The sequence below is a fragment of the Nannospalax galili genome, unplaced genomic scaffold (genome assembly GCF_000622305.1).
Source record: "Nannospalax galili isolate Female #2095 unplaced genomic scaffold, S.galili_v1.0 scaffold1348, whole genome shotgun sequence".
Classification (NCBI taxonomy): Eukaryota; Metazoa; Chordata; class Mammalia; order Rodentia; family Spalacidae; genus Nannospalax; species Nannospalax galili.
Window position 1 is genome coordinate 526,219 of NW_008357640.1, and position 9,922 is coordinate 536,140.

Consider the following 9,922-nt stretch of genomic DNA (forward strand, 5'->3'; position numbering starts at 1 on the left):
TAGCATGCCCGCAAATGACCTGATTATTACCTGTATGCATCAAGGAGAGCTCAGTATCTCTGGAGTTTGGGAACACATGATTGCAGTATAATGAAAGAACTTGACTGTAATGACAAATTTTGGTTGTCAGTTCAATTAGATCTGGAGTCAGCAATGAGGAACAGCGGGCACACTTTTGAGAAATGTTCTTTGTGTGTGAAATTCAAGACGTGAGGAGACCTCCCCCTAAGTGTGGGTGGTCCCATCTGGTGCAGCCCAGATACATGGTGTGGGAAGGGAAAGCTCCGCTCCTTCCATTACTGCCTCTCAGTCTCATTGTCAAGTTCATCCGTCTTGTTCCTGCTGACACTGCAGCTCCATTCCTTCCCTGATGTCAGAACCCAATTTCTTCAAGATTCCATCATAAACTAAAGATCAGTGACTCCCCCAGAATCCTCCAGAATATCAGTACCAGGTTCGGATGACTGAGGCATCCACCCTCATAGGCTGAGCAGCCACTGGATTCTCATCCTCGGTATTGTGAAGACGGCATTACTGGACAACCAGCCTGTATCATGTAAGCCACTCTGATAAATCCTCTTTTAACATAAAATCATTGTGTGTGTTCTGTGTCTCTAGATAAGTCTGATACAGCTGCTCCTTAGGATGAGGTATTTGGTGATGATCCTGTGACACATGAGTGTCATGGCAAGAAAAAAAAAAGTCCCCTCTCTCCACTCTCTAAATTCACTTCCCAGCACTTAAGCTGATTTTCTGAAGAGAACAATGTAAGATCTGGTCTCAGCATCAATGGAACAGGACAGCACCTTGCACGGCTTCTGTCCCTTATGACTACCCCTCCATACTACTTATAGGGACAGGTTTTCTGCCCCGTCAGTGGATGCTCAGGGCCTGGTAACTGGCTTTTCCTTTCTGTATGAATTAACGTGCATTTAGCTCTGTTGCTGAGGGAACGGGGACAATTTTAAGCCCACAGTAGAGATGAGCACAGGACCCTCTGCTGAAGACATATGCCTGATATGTCAAGTTACCATACTGACCAACGTCAATGAAAATGTTTTTGACAAAACTGTTCCTGCCTGGCAGTGGCAATTCTATCACTGTTCTCGGAGGGTGGATTCCACCAGTCCTGTACAGCCTGAACCCTCACCCTCAGCCTCCATGTCATAGTCCTCTTGGCTTATGTCCAGTCTGCTCACTGCACTGCAGATTCCCCAGGGTTCTTTAGCTATGGAACAGAGAGGAATTTTCTCAATGTTTCTGTATAGTAGAAAAGAGTATTTATATATACTTATTTCTGTGTTATGTCAGGGACAGTGTACACAAGTCTTCCAATAACAATACTTTTAGCTAATTTCAAGTAATGCATTTTGAAAACATTTTAAACAGAGGACAGAGAAAATATAGTCTGTGCTTCATGTTTAATAACATAGATACATGGAAAAAACAGATACCAATATATTTGATGTATAAACTGAAATGGTAGAAATTAGCCTGAAAACAGCTTTCCTCTATTTTCTAGATAAAATATTCTTCAGGCCACTGGGAATTTGATCATATAAAGCTATAACATTGCTGACAGCATGAAAAAGACCTGTGGAGACTCATCAGAGAAAAACCCAACACAGAACTGGTAAATGTCAGCAGGCCTCAACCTTAGAAAAGGAATATTGGAAACTGATTACTTCTCAGTAAGGGGGAGTTGATCTTTAACAGATTTCTTCTTTGACAGTTCACAAACATGAACATCTGAAGATAATTTCACAAAATTAACTCCTTCTCAATATGCCTGGCTGGGTTGTGTGCAGAGGAGAGACTCAGTCCCTCACTAGGAACAGAGAAGACTCTAGTTTGGAGATGTCCAACAGAGCATGTGTTTGTAGATTTATCCTGGGTTCTTGGGCATGTTAGAGAATTGTCCCACAATGATCTTCCACAGCCCACATAATTATTAATGTTGAAGAAGGAACATTGAAATGCAAATCAACTCAGAATCCATGAATAAAATTCAGTCACAAAAACAAAGGAAAACCTTTCCGAAACATGGTGACACATTGATAAATGTAGGAAACCAGAACAGCATGCCCGAGAATGAGATGTGCCTAATACTTTTTAAGTCCAGGCTATGTTCTATGTACAGGAAGGTGCATTGAAAATAGCAGCTCTGATATCCCTGTCTTGTAGAGCACTGCAAGACTAGCAAAAGGAAAGTGGGCACATAAAAAGTTTATGCTCCTTGTCTGTGGGAAAGCATCTTGGTCAACAGCCTTGAGCTCATCTCCCTGTCGTGAACAAATAACTCAGTAATCATTTGCTAAGAAATAAGGCCAGGTTAAAACTTTACTCCTGAGTTAAAAGCTGAAAGTTAACCATGCTTTAGCCCTAAGAAATGAAACATTGTGGCCAATAAAGTACCAGACAGACATTGGTAACAGTAAAATTCTAACCATCTTGCTGGCACAAACTAAAAGACTATATGACTGTTTCTTTGTGCCTAAATCTTTGTATGTGAGTGCCAAACATGACGTTACAGCCAGTTACTTGTAATGTATAAAAACCCTCTTAATTTTGTAATTAATTGCTTTTTGTGAATGGCACAAATCCCAGACTCCTTATTGTGTTGCTGATACAGTCTCTGTGCCCCAGAAGTAAAGGTCCCACTGAGCAAAGCAAACCCAAGTCCTGATAACTGGCACCTGATACAGGGACTCTTTCAATCTCTGCCTTGGGGAGGACAGAACAATCCTCCCCACTTTGGGTGATTGGAACACCTTGTCACAGCTGGTTCATAGGTAAGGGGTAATTGTAATTATGGAAAATTCACCTTCCTGACAGAAGGAACCAGGAGTTTAGAAACATAGAAAAAAAAATGTACAGTGCTGCTGTCACAAAGGAGGAGCCACCACTCGTCTGTTTCCTTCCTCTGATCATGCTAAAGAAGAGTTACTTCCCCCTCAATCAGATTCCCCTCTTCCTGTGCCTCCACCTGTACTATCTCCTAACACTCTTTTATCCTCCCCTTCTTCTGCTCCCCCATGCCTCCTTGTTCTCCCAGGGCTCAATTTCTTTTGCCTCCACCTCCCATCAAGCCTCTTGGGTGGGACACTCCAGAGGGTCCCTGCAACTCGTGCTAGGTCAGGCTAGCAGAGCCCACATTCCTGAGGGTGGCCCAACACCTGCACTGTCTCCTGCTGTGGGTACAGCTACCTTTACAACCTCCTGCAACCACCTCTGCCAAGGCCGCCACCCCAGCCTTGCAGCTGCCTGAACTCCCTACGGCTTCTGGTCTATTCTTTCAGAAAAAAATCTTCTGTCCTTTCTAACACACAATGAGAACCATTCCTAACACATGAACTTCATTAGTTTTCCCTCTCTCTTCCAATTCTGTTCCTCTCTCCTAATTTTATTTCATTCACCTGTTTGTCCCCTTTATAGTGAAAATATTTTAACTTTTTCTACTCACTACAAATTTATTTCCAGGTTTTCTGTTTTCTAAGAAATTACTGACCTTTAAGTTTTGGCATATAAGTTCCACTAAGACTCTACGCTTCAGTGTAAACACAGGTTATGTTAATTAATTACCTTATCGTTTATGTTTAACTCAGATTCCATGTTCTGTTAGTAAAATAATGCTACAAGGCATTCTCTGATAAAGCCAAACTGGGGCTTTCCTCTTGACTCCAGCTCTGCCTTCTTTCAGAAAATCTTACAAAATTCATCATAATCAAACATATTAAGTAATACATTTTAGGTGCACCTAGTTTCATGTAGTTGTGTCATATACGTCTGACAATAGTGCTTATGTTGTTGAAAAGTATGTCACATTTTCTATATGTTTTTATGTGTTGAGATCTCACATAAGTATGTCATATGTGTCTAGGATAATAGTCCTCATATATCATTGGTGTCAAGACAATTTTAAAATATGGCCACTTCAAGTTTTTCCTTTTTCATTGTTTTTATGGTGCACAAAATTATTGGTTTTATTTTTGGCATGCCAAAATAAAATACACAGTTACACATTCAAAGGCCTTTTATCCTTGGGTACCCTAATCATTTTTAAAACTATTAAACAGTATTTCTAGGTCTCAGGTTACATAAAAGTCCTATTTGCTGAGGACTTTTATGGTTCTGGTTTAGTCTCAAAAGGATTTAAGTTGTCCATTTTGTTTGTATACAGCCTATACAAACTTATATTCCTTAAAAAGTATTTACTTGGTATCAAATCAACTTAAAAGTAAAAGCCTCATACAAACTAAAGTTGTTAAATTAACTTAAAATATTTTTCCAGGTCAAGATGATTTCCCTTTAATCCTATCTTAATTCTTCTTCTATATTATGGCTCTTATTGCTTAAAAATATAATAATTATAAGTAATAATTACTTCTACTCCAGGCAAAATGTTAACCATTTTACTACTATTGTCTCTTTATAGCCAATAAATAAATACATCAAGATCAATGTGTTTACCAAGCTTATATTGTACTGATATGTTTAAAATGGTTGTTCTTCTATCTATAGGTATGAAGGACTAAATATTGGTTATTTGATGGATTCTCAAAAGAAACAATGGGTTTGTTTATAAATGTTATGTTTCAGAGTATCAAAAAATAATGAGGAAGTTTAAGAAAAGATAAAGAGTTGGAAAGTCAAAGTTAGTAAGATTAAGATGACTGGATAGTTCCAGAATGGAAGAAATAATAAGAATGTTTAAACAAGTTCATTAAAGGTCTGAGTAAGTTTGAAGACATACAAGGAGGTGGTTCGTGTTATTATAATTACTGTTACAGAAAAAAATAAAGTTTTTTCAGTCTCCCTTTCTGACTTTTGCTACACATTTATTCACAGTCTGGAATTAAGTGGATGCAAACTAGTGTTAAAGTTACTTACAACTACTAAAGAATTTCCCTTTGTATTTCTTTTTATTATACAAACGTTCTTTTAGTCTTTTCCCTTACCAATAACAAAATAATTTAACTCAAAAACTAGGGTTTTGCTTCTTGGAACCAGATGGGACAGTCGGAAGAGAACAGTTCTGTATGGTGGGTTTGGATTGAATCTGAAGCAGTTTGATTCCTGACTATAGGTATGTGGTATGGAACCCCATCACACCCCCACTATTGCTTCACAATCACCTCTCCAAGGGGCAGAAGTTCTACTTAAAAATGGAACTAAAAAAGAAAAAAGCTACTATTTTACAACAGCTTCAAACAAAACAAAACATTTCTCATTCTTGGGATATGCCTGTTCCTGCTTCTGCCCCATATTTAGAAATTTATGCTGTTCTCCAAAGCTTTGTACTCTTTCCTCAACCCATAAATATCTACACAAATCCTGAATATGCTTCCCAGGCACTTCTAAAATTAGAAACAGCATTTTTACAACATAAACCAGGAGAACCTAATGGAATTTTATTCATACCTCTAAAACCTAAAATTCACCAAAGAGAGCACCTATTGTTATTGACTCATATACACTCCCATACTAGACAGCCTGGGCCATTATCTTCCTTAAATCAACAAACAGATAACCTAAGCAAACAAATAAATATTATGACGCCCTTATGCATGAAGTCCTTCATCAGGCAGCAAAAAGTTAAAAGCTTTATATCCTCACCTTACTAAGGATCAAGCTAAATTTATAGGTAAATAGTGTCCTCAATGTGCCCCACTTCTTCCTTTAGATCTGATGTCTGGAGTCAATCCTCACAGCCTGATGCCTAAAAGGATTTTACAAACTGATATAACTCATATAACTGAGTTTGGAAAACTTACCTATGTTCACTGAAGAGGAGATACTTATTCCTTGACTTTAAATGTCATGGCTCATACAGAGGAGACACCAAAGGATGTAATTAAATGCCTTATTCAAACATTTTAAAATTTAGGAATACCTCATCAAATAAAAATAGATAATGGGCCTTCTATACTAATAAAACCTTTCAACAATTTTGCCAAACTTTGGGTATTTCACATACCACTGGCATTCATTACACCCCAAGGACAAGCAATAATAGAGAGACAAAACAAGAGTCTCAAAGGTCAAATAAATAAAAAAAAGGGGGGGAATCACCTATACCTGGGATAACAGAACAGAATTCTCAATTCTTATTACACAGGTCTCAACTGTCCTTTTTTTTTTTGCTAAATGATCAAGGAATTTCTCAAATGGCCAAGCACTGGTAGGGACTCACTGTCCCACAGCCCTTGCCACAGGTACTTTAGAGGGACCATGAATCAGATCTCTGGAATAAAACTCAAGCTCCATTACTAACAATGGGGATACGGTTTGCTTGTGTCTTTCCAGAAGATGAATATTCCTACCAATGGGCACCACTCAGATACATCAGATGGCTCAATGGAGCCTCCTACAGAAAAGATGACCACAATGACCTTGGGAAAGCAGAGGAGACCCCAGAAGGAGAAGCCTCAATTTCCATGGACCTGGACACATGAAATGAGGACAGAGCTGACCAGCTCATCTTCCTGTACCCTCCTTGCACTATCCTGAATTAACTGTTGTCTCCAAAAACGTTTACAGTATCCCCTGACTAAGCAGCCTGTATGACTGCCCAAGCCACTACCTGAGACCAATTTAGACTATGTTCCTGCTCCATGCTACCTGAGAACTCTTTCTCAGTAAAAGGTTCCCAGAGACAAATGTCTCACTACTGTCCCACTGTCAACATTTGCATCCCTATTTTGAGCGTGGTAAAATGTCACAACTGCAGAAAGCTAAACAGCCCACTCTGCTTGCCAGAATATCTCTATAGAGTCCTGGCACTCTGATCCACACATTTCCATAAAAACTAAAAACAGCTTCTTTGTTCTACAACCCCAGGAGGCAGAAGCAAGGATGGCCCAGCCCAGCTTTCACAGCTCTCACCTGTCCCCCACCAAGTAGGTATGTCACCTTTGCTGATCTAATCCTCTGAATGATCTAAAGTAACCTCTAATTGATACCAGGCTTGGTAACTGGAATGCAAAAGGAACTTTTTAAACTTGCTTGTATATCAAGTAAAACAACAAATATCAATGCAAAACTACTAGGGGAAATTAACCAGGAAATGGGAGGATTAAGAATTGCTGTATTACAAAATAGAGCTAATATAGATTATTTACTGTTAAAAAGTCACATGGAATGTGAACAATTTCCAGGAATGTGTTGTTTTAATTTGTCTGATTTTTCACATACTATAGACCAACAGATTAATGATTTACAAAAGGAAGTCAGTAAGATGTCTGAATTCTCCATACCTTGGACAGTGTGGCTCCAACTGTGTAGTCCATTTTAGAGCCCCATATTGATTGACATACTTCTTCTTGTAGGAGCATCAATAGTGATCCCCTGTATTATAGTTTCAATAATCAATACTGTGGCCTCTATAAGTACTTCCTTCTTATTTTTTTTTTTAAAAAAAAGGGGAGGAGATGTAGGAAACCAGGTCGGCATGCCCCAGAGTGAGATGAGCCTAAAAGGTTTTAAGTCCAGGCTATGTTCCGTGCTAAAGGGAGCATTGCGAAAAGCAGCAGCTCTGATATACCTGTCTTGCAGAACACTGCAAGGCCAGCAAGAGAAAAGTTTAGGCTCCTTGCTCTGTGGGAAAGCATCTTGGTCAACAGCCCTCAGCTCATCTCCCTGTCCTGAACTAATAACTTAGGTATCAATAGGTAAGAGATTAGACCAGGTTAAAAGTTTACTCCAGAGGTAAAAGTTTACCAGGGTTTTCGTAAAACACTCGGGCCAATAAATTACCAAAAAGGCATTGGTAAACTTGCGTGAAATTTAAGTGTCCTGCTGGCGCCAATTGAAAGGCTGTATGTCCTGTTTCTTTGTGCCCTAAATATTTATGTGTGGCTGCCAAACCCCACATGACAGCCAGTTCTTTGTAATGTATTTTTAAAAATGTGTTTCATAATAAATCATTTGTTGTGAAAGGTACAGGTGCTAGAGTTGTTACTCTGTTGCTGATACAGTCTCTCTGCCCCAGAAGCAAGGTTCCCTGCTGAAAAAAGCAAACCCTAGTCCTGATAGATAAATAAAGCATAACTTTAGCTGTGCAACTTGTTGAATCTCATGCACATCTACATTCTGAAATTAGTGTCAAAATCTATGTAATTGACACCTCCATCATTAACACAGATAAAATGATCTGAGTTCACTTTGTTTCCTATACTGAGAACAATTAGGACACACCTTCATGGCAGGTTTTCAGTGTGTGGTGTAGTGCTATTATCATTACCCTGGGGCACAAAGGGAGTAAAGAAATGTTAACCACAGGAGACACAATGCATGTGTGCCACATGACGGAGATCTGTGAAAACCACCATGACTATAACACAACAGCTGCTGGACATGCTGGTGAGTGATCAGGTTCATCTGGGCTGTGCTGAGAGAAGTATTGAACATGAAGTTTCCATGACTCCCATACCATCCAAGTTAGGGTGAGACAGTCTATGATGTGAGCAAGCAGAGCCCTTCACAGCGTGTGAACTGAATACATACTGACCACATCCTGATCATGTGCCACCACTGGACTGCTCCTACCTGCTGTGCTGCAGAAGAAATGGGCTCCTCCCAGGGTCATGACCAGCCCTTGCCATCAGACATGACTATAAATTGGACATGCCACTAATTGCATGAGACACTGGACAGCCAGGGGACTGCAGTGACAATCCTGTGTGGTAAGGAGAAGTCAAAGTGAAAGTCCATAGCCCTTCTCCCTGGATCGCTGCATGGAGCTGGCTCCTCTGCAGATCAATTGATGTTAACAGGAAACTGCATGAGTCAAGCTGTGCATTTCATCTCATATCCACAATACAACAACCCCTCTCAAAATAAAACTAGATGTTTTTAAAGATTAGTTAACAGAAAATTATTAGGGGAGGGGATTTACACCCCATGGGTTAGAGAACTCACACATTGGTCACCACAATGTGAATGACTTTTCACTCCATGAGGTGCAAATGTGTCAGCCCATTTTACAGAAATAAGACCTTTCATCTTCTTGTGTCCCTCTTACACGGAATGACTGCATGAACCAGGAAATCACTTTCAGAATTAGATGGGTTGGGATGGTCTGTCTGTTCTGTTCGCTCTCAACACTGACCAATTTTCACATGTCCTTATATAACTCATTTCGATTAAATTTGCAGTTTGCTTAGTATTTTGAATATTTTCATATCTCAGGACATAGAGGAGGGAAGTACATTTCAAGGAAGCAAAACAAATTGACAGTAAAGTAGAGATGTAGTAGAATTGTCAGCTATGCACAAAACCATGGACTCAGTCTTGTGAAGTGCATGATTGGTGTGTGATGATGCAGCCCAATAAACACAACACTTAATAATAACTGCAGAAAACTTAGAAGTGCAAGTTTCTTCTCAGTTACATTGCCAGTAGGAGAAATTGTGTAAAAATAAAACAGATCAACAGTTCCCTACACATGGTATGAAGATTTGGCCATTAAAATGCTTCCTAAGTAGGTTTTTATTTCACCTAAAACCTGGTGTGCATAATTTTTGCCGACTGCACTGGGGCTACATTCTGGTCTCCTGATCCCTCACCACAACTGCCCATTAAGTTCTGTTTGTGGTATTCCAGGCTTTCTCTAGCCAATTTCAGTTGTTCATAATTCCACATGATGACCATTAAGTCTGATTTACATTATCTCAGGTGTAGTAACAAAAGAAAACACAACTGTACCAATTTGAGTAATAGTAAACATTCCATCATGTGGACAAACAAAATAAACACTGAAAGACAATCTTTTATGAGGTTGTGATTTAGACTTAAAATTATGAACAAACCTTGTGGCTCCAGTTTAAAAGCCGCATCTCTTCAAAAGTTTCACCAACTTCCAATTAAGCCACACTGAGAAGCAAGCTTCTGACCTGTGGGCCTCGGAGACAGGGCAGAGTCA

At 39.5% G+C, this 9,922-nt stretch overlaps 1 long non-coding RNA gene across 1 annotated transcript; it reads left to right on the forward strand.

Moving 5' to 3' along the window:
* Positions 1-327: 327 nt before the first annotated feature.
* LOC103751831 lies at positions 328-7,402 on the forward strand. Its single transcript, XR_608043.1, has 3 exons — positions 328-556; positions 1,523-1,633; positions 6,307-7,402. It is a non-coding gene; the product is annotated as an uncharacterized LOC103751831 (long non-coding RNA).
* The last annotated feature ends 2,520 nt before the right edge of the window (positions 7,403-9,922 follow it).